This window comes from Chrysemys picta, chromosome 11 (assembly GCF_011386835.1).
Source record: "Chrysemys picta bellii isolate R12L10 chromosome 11, ASM1138683v2, whole genome shotgun sequence".
Classification (NCBI taxonomy): Eukaryota; Metazoa; Chordata; order Testudines; family Emydidae; genus Chrysemys; species Chrysemys picta.
This window is the reverse complement of record NC_088801.1, coordinates 72,044,333-72,053,034: the sequence shown is the minus strand read 5'-3', so window position 1 is coordinate 72,053,034 and position 8,702 is coordinate 72,044,333. Positions and strand designations below refer to the sequence as shown.

Below are 8,702 nucleotides of genomic sequence, written 5' to 3'. Positions count from 1 at the left end.
CAGTCCCTCCCCAGCACCATCATCTCCAGGCTGTTTCACTGCCATAGGTCCGGTGCTCTGGAACAGCCCCAGGGAGGAGCTCTTTAGTGTGGCAATCCCCTTAGGGTCACACTTTTTCCAATGAGGAAAGCCACTTGGCTTCACCGCCTCCTGACTCTGAATCTCAGAGCCTTCAGCACCCCTGCTTCACGTCAGCAAGTCCACCTGAGCTGGATACCCAAGGGAGACTTGTACGTCCCAAGGGAGCCATGTACCCCCACTTCCTTACTCTGGAGTGACTCAACCAGCATTGTAAAAGCAGAGGGTTTTATTACCGGGATAGTCAACAGGCAGACCGAGGCTAAATCTGGACCACCTGATGCTTTTGAGCAGATCCTGAAATATTTGCATTTTTATTTATTATCATGATTGTTGATTTTTTTTATTATTTTCTCTGAAGTCTGGACCTTGACTATGCCTTGACCAAGAAATTTGTACCTTAATAAAAAATAATTGACTCTCCCTGGTTTTTTACATGTCTGGAACACAGCGCAGACAGTTATTAGTTAATACAGAAAACGGAAAGGTCCATCTGGGTCGGTCCCAGAGCCCTCTGACCCCTCTGTAGTCCCAGTGCAGAAGCTGCTCTCTTGCCTCCAGCAGCCCACACTTAGAACCCCACCCCAGTCCTTTGTCCTTCAGCTGGGCACACTTGGCTGGCTTCCCACAGAGGACAGGCCATCCATGGTCATTTGTTGTTTGGGGCCAAATATCCAGGCCACTAGGGTTACCATATTTCCACAAGCAAAAAAGAGGACACGCTCTAGCCCCACCCCTGCCCCACCCCCATCCACTCCCTCCCACTTCCCACCCCCTGATTGCCCCCCTCAGAACCCCCAACTCCCCCCCCGCTCCTTGTCCCCTGACTGCCCCCTCCTGGGACCCCTGCCACTAACTGCCCCCTAGGAGCCCACCCCCTTTCTAAGCCGCCCTGCTTCTTGTCTCCTGACTACCCCATCCTGAGAACCCGCTACGACCCTACCTGTCCCCTGACTGCTCCAACCCTTATCCACACCCCCACCCCATATTCACACCCCCGCCCCCAGACAGACCCCCGGGGACTCCCATGCCCTATCCAACTGCTCCCCGCCCCCGACAGTACCCCCAGAACTCCTGACCCATCCAACTCCCTCTGCTACCTGCCTGCCTCGACCCCCTCCACACCCCTGCCCCCCTGACAGCCCCCCCCGAACCCCAGACCCATCTAACCCCCCTGCTCCCTGTCCCTGCCTGCCTCGACCCCTCTCCACACCCCTGCCCCTCTGACAGCCCCCCCCCCCCAACTCCCGACCCATCCAACGCCCCCATCCCTGTCCCCTGACCTGGGCTGGCTTTAAAGAGCCCAGGAATCAGGCTGCGCTCCGGCCGGGGTTGCAGGGCTTGGGGCTGGGCTGGCGCACTCAGCCGGAACCGGGGCCGGCGGTGCAGGGCCCGGAGCCAGGCCGGCGGTGCTGGGGCTGGAGCCAGGCCAAGGGTGATGGGGCCGGAGCCAGGCTGGGCCTGGGCCGGGGGTGCTAGGGCCGGAGCCGGGCCGGGCCCGGGCTGGGGGTGCTGGGGCCAGAGCTGGGCCCGGACCCAGGCTGGGGGTGCTGGGGCCGGGCCCGGGCCGGGGGTGCTGGGGCCGGAGCCGGGCCGGCAGTGCTGGGCCCGGGCCCAGGCCGGCGGTGCTGGGGCTGGAGCCAGGCCAGGGGTGATGGGGCCGGAGCCAGGCCGGGCCGGCAGTGCTAGGCCCGGGCCCGGGCCGGCGGTGCTGGGCCCGGGCCCGGGGTGCTGGGGCCGGGCCCGGGCCGGGGGTGCTGGGGCCGGGGGTGCTGGGGCCGGATCGGGGCCGGGGGTGCTGGGGCTGGAGCCAGGCCAGGGGTGATGGGGCCGGAGCCAGGCCAGGCCGGGCCGGGGGTGCTGGGTCCAGAGCCGGGCCCGGGCCGGGGGTGCTGGGGCCGGGCCCGGGCCCGGGCCGGCGGTGCTGGGGCCGGGACCGGGCCGGCGGTGCTGGGGCCGGGCCCGCGCCGGCGGTGCTGGGGCCGGATCGGGGCCGGGGGTGCTGGGGCTGGAGCCAGGCCGGGGGTGATGGGGCCGGGCCCAGGCCGGGGGTGCTGGGGCCGGGCACGGGCCGGCGGTGCTGGGGCCGGGACCGGGCCGGCGGTGCTGGGGCCGGGACCGGGCCGGCGGTGCTGGGACCAGAGCCGGGCCGGGGGTGCTGGGGACGGGGGTGCTGGGGACGGGCCCGGGCCGGGGGTGCTGGGGACGGAGCTGGGCCCTGCCCCGGGCCGGGGGTGCTGGGGCCGGATCGGGGCCGGGGGTGCTGGGGCTGGAGCCAGGCCGGGGGTGCTGGGGCCGGGCACGGGCCGGTGGTGCTGGGGCTGGGACCGGGCCGGCGGTGCTGGGGCCGGATCGGGGCCGGGGGTGCTGGGGCTGGAGCCAGGCCGGGGGTGCTGGGGCCGGGCACGGGCCGGTGGTGCTGGGGCTGGGACCGGGCCGGCGGTGCTGGGGCCGGGGGTGCTGGGGCCGGAGCCGGCCCAGGGGTGCTGGGGCCGGAGCCGGGCCCGGGCCGGGGTGCTGGGGCCGGATCCAGGACCACCGCCGTGGGGCCGGAACCGCTGGGGCCGGAACCTGGGCTGGAACCGTTGGGGCCCGAGCTGGGCCGGAGCCACTGGGGCCGCCGGGCGCCGCTCAGCCAGGGACGCGCCTCCCCGGAGCTCTCCTCCTCGTGCCCCCCCGCCCCAGATTACCTGCTGCTGCCTCCCGCTTGCCCCTGCTTCTTTTCAGACTTCCTGGGAAGATCTGATTGGCGGGAAGCAGGGGAGGGGGAGGAGCAGGTGGGTGGAGCGTTCAGGGGAGGGGATGTTGACGTCACTAGGCCTCACCCTAGGTAACTCAGGAGGGTGGAAGGCCACTAAGTGTCAATGAAGCCTTCCTGCACTAGGCCTAAGTGAACCAAACTCTGTCCTTCCATGTTTAAACTCTAATCAACCTCAAAAGCCAGGTGCAATTGGAATATGTAAGCAACCAGTTATCTGTGTGCAACCCCCTGCTCAAGCAGTAATAATGAGGCCTGCATGTTTCTGGCTGAAGGGAAAAAGGACAAGATAACGGTTTAAAGAAGTTACTAACAAGCTAGGCTTATAGCTGCCAAGAATGACTTAACTATTACCAGGGACGGGAGGGGTAGAGGGAGGAATGGGGGCGTGAAAGGGAGGGCTAGAGGGGAAAGGGCGGGGTGAGGCTTAACTGCAAAATGTATAAAAGAAGAAAAACTGTTCCTGTTAATGTGCTTGATCTGAGACGTGCCTGTCTCCTTGCACCGCTTTGGGATCCCAAATAAACTTTGTTTGCTTCTCCACCTGGTGTGTTTATTGACGCGAAGCACACTGGGCAACGGACCCGCTGTTGCTTTGCCTCGGGCACTCTGTGCTGGCAACAGTTTTGGCGCCCAACGTGGGGCTCGAGGCTGAAATTTAGCCTTGCCCGGACCCCTTTCGGAGGTCGACAGATTGTGGCGACAACCGACGCCCAGCGTGCACCGGTGACTTTACCGGGGGCCTCGGCGGAGACGTGGTTTGGTCGACCCCGGAGGGCACAACGGTGCAACGCGCTCGAGTAGTGGAGAAGCAGCTGCGGGCGACGGTGGGGAACCGGTCCCGTGAATAGGGCGACGGTGCAGAACCGGACCCTTGGATAAGGTAGGAACAATCCAGTGGGGACTTTATCTGTCTTGACCTGGGGACGCCCAGTGTCTACCTGTTATGACCTGGGGACGCCCAGTGTCTCCCTATGGGGCAGGGACAGAGTATGGCAGGCAGGGCAAGGTGTACACCCTTGGAATGCATTCTGGTGAACTGGAAAGTGTTTGGATCGGATCCGTTGGTTAAAAGTAAACTGAAAAGGTTCTGTACAGTAGACTGGCCTCAATATCAGCTAGAGGACCAGGAAATGTGGCCACCGGAAGGATCACTTAATTATAACACAATCCTTCAATTACTTCTGTTTTGTCAGCAAACGGGTAAATGGAATGAACATATGTATGTACAGTTGTTTATGTTGTTAAGAGATAGGTTAGATATTTTGCAAAAGTGTAATTTGACTCCGACAGGTTCGGTAGTAGCTATTGTTAGTCCCCAGACCCCCCCCCCCCCACAGCTGTAATGGCAAGTCCGGTGTCCCCTTCGGCTATCACACCCCCACCATATAAAGACAACGTATCTCAGGTCCCAGAGATTGCCCCCGCGGTGGAATTTTATCCGTTGATCACTGAGACCGTGGTGTCCAGACATGGCTCAGATAGGAATCAGGCCACTACTATGCAGGTTTACACCCATGTGCCTTTTAACCCGGTGGACCTAGCAGTCTTTAAGGCACAGGCAGGGGAATTCTCTACGAACCCAATCAAGTTTATCTCAGTCTTTGAAGGGTGCCTGGCTAGCTGTAAGCCTGACTGGGATGATTGTAATGTCCTTATGCGGACCCTGCTGTCTGAGGTGGAGCGTAATTAGGTTGTGTCTAAAGAAAAGGAAAAGAGGCAGGCGAAAATGATGGTCACAGCAGTACAGGCCGGTGGCAGGGGAAAATTCCAGGAAGGTGGAAGGGGCCGGGGAATGAGAGGACGTGGGTGCCCTGGCTCACAGGAAAGGCGTCTGGGTCGCAACCAGTGTGCCAGATGCCGAAAGGAGGGACATTGGAAAAATGAGTGCCCCAAAAGAGAAGGTACCCCTATGATGGCAGCGAAGGATCAAGAATAGGAGTGTCAGGGGAGACGGACTATCCTGCCCCCGAACCCTGAGTAAAAATGCGGGTGGGAGATTCGGACATAGACTTTTTACTAGACTCTGGAGCTGCACGAACCGCCGTAAACCAACCCCTGCAGCTGCCTGTGTCAGAGTCCCTCACTGTGGTGGGTGCTACAGGGAAAGGAACCAAGTGCCCAGTATATGCCCCAGCGGAATGTGCTTTGGGAAACAGAACTCTATCTCACAAACTGGTTTACCTCCCCGATTGTCCAACACTTCTACTAGGACGGGACCTGCTTTGTTGCTTAAGAGCCACCCTGCATTTCATCCAAGATGAAATAACCCTCACCTTACCCCCAGAGAATGCCTGGATAATGACCCTTGCAACTGAGCCCTCAGCCATGCAAGCCTCAGAGTGGAGCCAGTGGGAGGACAAAAGGAGGGTTAAAAAGCAGCTTTGCTGGACAGTGTTGGCCCAGGGATTTAAAAATTCCCCCACCCTTTTCGGCCAGGCCCTGGCCAGAGACTTGGAAGAGTGGGACAATGAGGACAGGGTCCTCCTCCTGCAATATGTGGATGACTTGTTGATTGCTGCTGTGGGTCTCACCCCTTGCCTTAAAGCCACTGTGAGCCTCCTGAACTTTGTTGGACTCCTCAAAAGTGGGTGTGCTCGTCCTGGTTTGTTGCTCCAAAGCTCTGTATAGAAGTTATTTTGCTGGATAATGGCAATGTGTATGTGTTCATTGTTGGGAAAAGGTGTATGAGTGAAGAGTGGAAGTTTCCTTTCTAAGTTAAAAGAAGCCAAGAAGGAGAGAAGGAAAAAGAACAGAACGAGTTAACTGAGGGAAAAAATACAGCTAGCAAGCTCAGTCCAAAGATAAGATGCTGGCACCATCCAAGGACACTGCCCAGAGCTAAGACTTGGCCGACAGCCAAGAAAAGGGGGGAGGCCTGAATGTGCCCAAGCAACTATGAGATCTGCAAAACACTGTCAGGCATTAATGAAATGTGTTAGGTTTCTTTTCTCACAGATAAAAGAAGTGGTACCCAAAGACCCTAGCAGCCCTGCCATTCATTGAAACAAGGAGACTGAGTCTATGTAAGGTCCATCAACGAAAAACTGCTTTGGCTCCACACTGGAAAGGCCCTTTCCAAGTCCTGTTAACCACCAACACCGCTGTGAAGTACCAAGGACTGCCCAGCTGAACCCAGGCTTCTCACTGTAAAAAGACCCCTCCACCTCGGGAGGACTCTCCAACTGATGATAAGCCTATTTAAAGACAGGGTGATGTGCTAGTAACCTCTCCCCTGTATGATGCTGAACCACACTGTTTCAGGAAAAGAAAAGAAGGAACACTTGCTTCATTGAAACCACAAAGTCCAGGAATTCCTGACTACAAAAGACATTAAGAACTGATGCTGGTGAAGAAACAAAGAAACAAAGAATTATACGCTGGCCTCCCAGGTACAGGCTGAATGTCTAGTCTGCCTAAAGAACAACCCTCAACCAGGAGTGTCAGTGTCACCAGCCACTCTGGAACCTACCCCAGGCCCAGGACTTTACTGAGTTCCCCCTGACCCAAGGATTCAAATACCTTTTCGTTTTGGTGGATCGATTCAGTGGATGGCCTGATGCCTTACCCCTTGTTTTGCTCCGCATTCGTGCTCTCCCAAAGGGCAGGTTAGGGCTCAGTCCCTTCGAGATTATGTTTGGAAGGGCATGGCCTATGAACGGTATACCGGTTTTGGCAGGGAAGTGGGAAATGGGGTGTGGCTTTTTATCTCAGTATATGTGCTCTCCGTCTGCTGTTCTCTGTTCTCTCCACAGGTATACCAGAGATTTGCAGCCTCTCCCGCTGGATGCCCCTGTCCACTCCTTGCAGCCTGGCGATTCCGTTCTCGTTCGGACCTGGAAGGACTAGCCTCTCCAAGAGAAGTGGAAGGGACCCCACACCGTCCTGCTGGTCTCCCACACAGCAGCAAAGGTCAAGGGACATAAGAACTGGATTCATCACTCCTGTCTGAAGGCAGTGCCCGCTCCTGAACGGTGGACCGTCCAGCCTACGGAAAAGGACGACCAGCTACGACCTAGGACTTAAACTGTTATTCAAAAAAACAATAAGATCTGCTGGGAATGCCCTGTGGTCTCTTTGGACAGTCGCAGCGCACTCCCCGTGAAAACTCTAAGCGTTGGTTGTGTTTACTCTCACAGGGCCGGCCTAACCTGGTGGCCTGGTCCTTTTGTTTTTAATCTGCCTACTATTGGTAATTGATATTTTGTGGGTATTTGGGGAATTGTAATTGTTAGGCCCTAGGGTCACCTGCCCAGCATGAGTTCAGGTCCAGGGTCTGCCACAGTGGTACTCTTTGCCATAGGGACACTCCTTTCGTTACCTCCCGTTCCCCCCAGGCACATGTGGGATGGAAAGGGATCCCTACTAACTTGGAAACAAACACATATGAGTCCTTGAAGGTTTGCTTTGCCCAAGAATTTAACCTCTCTAACTGCTAAGTATGCTCCCAAATCCCGCACCACGCAGCAGGGTTACCCTGGAGGGTGGTCCCCCAAAATTGGTCAGATATCTGCTGGGGATGGTTCAGTAGGGGAAGAAATACCTCGGGTACCCCCTTGTCACAAAACTGTACCATTGAATCCCAGTATGCATTAAGGGACAACCCCTGGCGGCCCCAGGCAGCGTAAATCTTTGTATGCCACCTCAGAGCCCATTAAGGAAGAAGCTTATGTCCTGGAAAACTCACAGGACATTAACAAGCACGTCCTGTCGGCCAAACAGGCTTTCAAGCAGTGGAAGGCCCAGGAAAGGAAACCCACAGTTTTCAATTCCCTTTGAAGTTGGTTGCCCAACCTAGGAGGACTGGGGGGTGGCCTTGTGCGTCTCCTCCTCACCGGTGTGGTATTGTGCCTGGTCACCCTCCTCCTAATTGCTTGTTTTAAAATGCTCCTCCGTAAGCTTTGTGCCCCCCGTTCCTCAAAAATCCCGGCATACCCTCTCATTGAAAACCCCAGCTTCATAGCACTTAATCATATCTTGTCCACAGAATATGAGAAAACTCAGCCAAAAGCTTGTTGAGTATTCTCAAAGGAGGGAGTTGTTGACGTCACTAGGCCTCACCCTAGGTAACTCGGGAGGGTGGAAGGCCACTAAGTGTCAATGAAGCCTTCCTGCACTAGGCCTAAGTGAACCAAACTCTATCCTTCCATGTTTAAACTCTAATCAACCTCAAAAGCCAGGTGCAATTGGAATATGTAAGCAACCAGTTATCTGTGTGCAACCCCCTGCTCAAGCAGTAATAATGAGGCCTGCATGTTTCTGGCTGAAGGGAAAAAGGACAAGATAACGGTTTAAAGAAGTTACTAACAAGCTAGGCTTATAGCTGCCAAGAATGACTTAACTATTACCAGGGGCGGGAGGGGTAGAGGGAGGAATGGGGGGGAGAAAGGGAGGGCTAGAGGGGAAAGGGGGGGGGGGTGAGGCTTAACTGCAAAGTGTATAAAAGAAGAAAAACTGTTCCTGTTAATGTGCTTGATCTGAGACGTGCCTGTCTCCTTGCACCGCTTTGGGATCCCAAATAAACTTTGTTTGCTTCTCCACCTGGTGTGTTTATTGACGCGAAGCACACCGGGCAACGAACCCGCTGTTGCTTTGCCTCGGGCACTCTGTGCTGGCAACAGGGAGGAGGGGGAAGACAGCTGCGGGGCCGGACGGAGTGGTAAGGCTGCCGGGGATGGGGGGAGCCGGGAAGGGGCTTTGGGTGCCCAGCGGCGCTTGGCCGCCGCTTTTCTGTCTATTAGTAGCCGACCGGGGGGAAATCCCGGACATTTTTAGATTTTTAAAAATCCCTCCCGGACGGCTATTCATAGACCGAAAAGCTGGACATGTCCGGGGAAATCCGGACATATGGTAGCCCTACAGGCCA

General features: G+C 57.0%; 1 long non-coding RNA gene across 1 annotated transcript; it reads left to right on the top strand.

Annotated features, from left to right (window-relative positions):
* Window positions 1–2,855: 2,855 nt before the first annotated feature.
* On the top strand, window positions 2,856–8,374 carry LOC135974189 (uncharacterized). The gene is made up of 2 exons (XR_010591407.1): window positions 2,856–3,719; window positions 6,592–8,374. It is a non-coding gene; the product is annotated as an uncharacterized LOC135974189 (long non-coding RNA).
* Window positions 8,375–8,702: the final 328 nt, after the last annotated feature.